This window comes from Panthera onca, chromosome D2, assembly GCF_046562875.1.
Source record: "Panthera onca isolate mPanOnc1 chromosome D2, mPanOnc1 haplotype 2, whole genome shotgun sequence".
Lineage (NCBI taxonomy): Eukaryota > Metazoa > Chordata > Mammalia > Carnivora > Felidae > Panthera > Panthera onca.
Window position 1 is genome coordinate 13,616,570 of NC_138349.1, and position 4,550 is coordinate 13,621,119.

Consider the following 4,550-nt stretch of genomic DNA (forward strand, 5'->3'; position numbering starts at 1 on the left):
AGCAAACAGTAACCCCAGACGCTCCTTTGGGGAAGGGAAAAGAAGGGCATTCTGCAGCCGAGGACGGCCACCCTCGAAATCTCTAGCCACCAACCCCACCCCCTCCCCACGACCCCCAGCAGCTCCACTCAAGGGCCCAAACATTCACTCATTCTGAAGTCCTGCTCTCCAGGAGTCAGGAACTGGTGGATGAAGGGAGGAGAATGTCGATACAATGTAGCATTGAAATAAACTTCTACCCTACGTGGCCAAGCTGGGAGCCCCAAGCTAGGCACTGAGCAGGGAGTGGGGACATGGTACGCGCTGTCATCCAGCGGCTTCCAACCTGTCTGCCCCCACACAGACGAGGAGCTGGCCAGTTCTCATTTGAGCCCGATGGCGGGGTCAAGACGAAATGTGTTGGAGGCATGCAGAGGGGGTGAGATCATTGTGAGTTGAGGTCATTGCCGTTCTTAGAGAGATGAAAGCAAAAAACAGCCCTGACAGATGACTCGAGTGTCCCTGTCATTTCTCAGCATTTCCCTGGAGATGCTTATTCAGAAGAAGTGGGATGGCAATGTTTCCGCGGCCACATCTGTACAGCAGTCCTAGGCCGAGGACGCCCCCGAACTGCCTTTAAGCTCCCAGGGTTCCACTCTGGTTAGAAAACCTCAGAGGAATAGCATCTCGGTGAAGGGTGCGCAGGGCTGGATGTGGTTAGTGGCTGGGGATCGCTGAGGTTCAGTGAGGTCAAGTAAGCTTCTTGAACTTGGCTCTGTCTTTGAATAACACATACCAACCGCTTTAACACTCCAAAGGGTAACCTCTAGTGCAAATAGCCTGGAGATCTTTTTCCAGAAGGGCCACAGGGGCACGCCCACTTCTCAGGGCCCTGCCCAAGGCTCTAGGGAGCACTTCCACCCTTCGCTGGACCAATTTTCCAAAGGGCTCTGTAATTAAAGCCTCCCAGAAGAGATCCTCCCCTTGTCACTGAGAAGAGAAAAATGGAGCATTCCTGCAACCGTTTGGTACCTTGGGCGGTGGGGCTTCATTTGTAGCCAGTTCAAGTAAAGGGCCACGATGGGAGCAGTAGTGGAAGGCAGTATTTTACAGGACAGCCCATCGAAGGCCCTTCAAGCATGTTCATCACCTTAAAATTTTCTTTAATGTTTATTTATTTTTGAGAGAGAGAGACGGACAGAGCATGAGAGAGGGAGGGAGGGGCAGAGAGAGGGGGAGACACAGAATCCAAAGCAGGTTCCAGGCTCCGAGCTGTCGGCACAGAGCCAGACGCGGGGCTCGAACCCACGAACCATGAGATCATGACCTGAGCCGAAGTCGGACGCTTAACTGACTGAGCCACCAGGTGCCCTGCATGTTCGTCACCTTTAAAGTGCAAAGACAAAGGGGGCGCCTGGGTGGCTCAGTCGGTTAAGCGTCCAACCTCAGCTCAGGTCATGATCTCACGGTTCGTGGGTTCGAGCCCCGCGTCGGGCTCTGTGCTGACAGCTCGGAGCCTGGAGCCTGCCTCACATTCCGTGTCTGCCCCTCCCCTGCCCACACTCCATCTCTGTCTCTCCCTCAAAAATAAGTAAACAACAGAAAAAAAATTTTTAAGTGCAGAAGTAGAGCTGATGTAGAGTTTGCTCTAAATAGAACAATTTGAATTGATTTTTTTCCCTGTGACACTTTTGCAAGAGAATAGCTAGTTTGGCCTGTGTGGCACCTGGCATGGAGCCCCTTAAGCATAATCTGTTTCTGCACAGCGCATGGGTTCATTCATTCATTCACCAGGTATTTAACGAGCACCTCCTAAATGCAAATAGAGCCTGGAGAAAAAAAGACCAACAGGCCCTGCCTTCGTGGGGCTTGCGTTCTTGCGGGGGAGGCAGACAGAAAAATAATAAGATGTATCTGTTTATCCCATAATTTGTGATCCATGCTGTGTAAACAGAGAAACAAAAAGTGACTAGTATGAGGAAGGAAAAGGTATAGGTTGGGTTCAGGCTCAAGAAAGACCTTTTTGCACAGGGAAGCTTCATACTGCATTCAGAAAGGAGCCAGTCTCGCCAAGGGTGGCGGGGGGAGGGGGGGGAGATCTTTCCGGTCTGAGGAATCGCTTGTGCCAATGTCCTGGGGCAGGATGGGGCACAGCTGAATTGGAGAGGCTGAGAGAGTAGCAGTGGGGCTGCACTATAACGAGTGAGAGAGAAGAGCCTGAGGGAATAGGCAGAAGCCAAGCCAGGTGCTCCGTGCTCTAAAGGTAGCCTCTCTTCTCCAACCTTCTGCCGGGTTTCACTCGGCATCTCAACACAACAGACCGGCGCCTAACTCCTCCCGCTCTCCCCCATTTAGCACCCCAGGAACACTGTCCCGTGGCTTTCAAAGAAAAACCGGCACCCTCTGGCCACCCTCTGCTTTGTTCCAGCAGCTTCCACAGCGATGAAAAGCAGGCTCCACAGAAAGAGCTCGGGTGATGTCCCCCCAGCGCGCATGTTCTTTCCACCCCATCGAGCCAGCCCGGGGTGGCTGCACTCAGTATTCTGCCACAGTCGTTGATAATAATTGTTGCATTAATTGGTGCTGTCCGGACCAGACAGAACGTAAAAGATCCCACTGTGTCCAATAATTAATGTTTTTCCCTCACTGCAACGCCATTAATAAGGGGCCCTTCCAAGAAACGAGTAATTGGCTGGTTGGGCGTCATTAGGGTATTTATAGATAAGCTTTGGTCTGAAGACATAGAGGAAAGCTGATTATGTTTATTTAGACTCTATTATCTATCGCTAATGTGTTATCCTGCGTTGCGATCATCCCCATTCTCTGGGTCCTAATGATACAGGGCACACTCACAATGTGATTTCAGTGATCTGCAACGTGGCTTTATCTCTGCTGCAAGGCAGAGAGGGGGGACAGAGGGGACGGCTGTTCACAGGTTCTGCGTGCTCCCACTCATCCACCGTGAACCTTCTCTTTCCGCTGAGAAATTTAGAGCAAGGCTCTTGGAAGTACTAGAAAGACAGTTTCTCCTAATTAAACCTCAGAGGAGGGGAAGTTTCTTGGGTTTGTGACTATCTGAAGGGTTTTTGAAGATGTAAATCTGGTTGGGGAGACATCGCTTTGCAAAAATCGAAGGAGGAAGAGGCCACCTGGAATTGAGACGATCTCTCAGTGGCAGCGAGTGACGAAGTCTCGCAGCTGATAAAACCTGGCCGAAATATATACGTCACACGAGATAAACGCATAGGCTTCCAAGCGCTCTCTGGACCCCGGGAAGCGGGCACGGTGGCGTGGGGGGCTGCTTTTTCTCCCAGAAGCCTTCGATCCACTTGTCCGTTGCTAAAAGTTTTAGGAAAGGTTTCTTACGTAATTTTTAAAAGATAGATAAGCACAACAGGGTGAGTGTCCTTCATGTCATTGGATTGTACCGTTAAAAATGACTAAAACAGTGCTCGCTACGACAGCACGTATACTAAAATGGGAACGATGCAGAGAAGATTAGCACGGCCCCTTGTGCAAGGTTGACGTGAAAATGTGTGAAGCTTCCATATTTGGGGGTTTCTTTATGTTTCCAAGGAAAGGATTGAGTTTTTCTCATCAAAAACTAGCTCTTTTCACAAATAAATTATCAGGTTACACTTGAAAAAAATGATTAAAACGGTAAGTTATATATATATATATATATATATATATGTATATATGTATATATATATACACACGTATAGATATACACACACACATATATATACATATATATATACACACGTATATATACACACACATATATATGTATATATATACACATGTATATATATACAAATGTGTGTATATATATATACGTATATATATACATGTATATATGTGTGTATATATATATATATATATATATATATATATATCCCATTACTAGAAGAATAAATAGAATAATATAATTTGTAAGCAGAATTCAAAAGCATAAAGAAGCACTGGGCTTTTTACTTTATAACTGTGATGTATCCGATATTAATTTTAGCAACCAAACACTTCTAAATGGTCCCTTCTGCACATGAAACGACCCTCATGTTAATATTCCGAAACCCTCACCTTCACCACAAAAAGCCGGGGCGATTATTTTGCCGGCTGACTGAGCTGGACTTTATGGGGGTGCAAGAGCGAACTCAACCTGCCTCATTTTTACCACTTCCTGTTCCACTTGTTCTGTGGACGGTTCTTTATCCCCTCCTGGCTGTTACTCTCACATGGGTTCCACAGCATTTTGTGACTCTTATTTATAAAGAACCCAGTTCCATCTAATAAAGAAAAGTATAGCCCAGTGGGGATGTGCATCTGCGTGCTGCACACGTGTGATGAGCTCTAGACATCATAATCACACGTCTCAAGGCACGGTGGGAGTCTCCGGCCCCGAGGCCAAGTTCAGGCTCGGCCCATGTCTCACAGCATGCTCAGCGGTGCAAGGTGCATAACCTCGTTAAGCTCAGGTTCCACACCTGTGAGGTGAGGGTGCTGCTGTTGCTCTTGGAAAGATGTGAGATGACGTCTGTGGAGGCAGGTGCAGACAAGGGACCCTGGAA

At 47.9% G+C, this 4,550-nt stretch overlaps 1 non-coding gene across 1 annotated transcript; it reads left to right on the forward strand.

Annotated features, from left to right (window-relative positions):
* Positions 1-3,427: 3,427 nt before the first annotated feature.
* LOC132685661 (U6 spliceosomal RNA) lies at positions 3,428-3,532 on the forward strand. The gene has a single exon (XR_009613250.1). It is a non-coding gene; the product is annotated as a U6 spliceosomal RNA (small nuclear RNA).
* Positions 3,533-4,550: the final 1,018 nt, after the last annotated feature.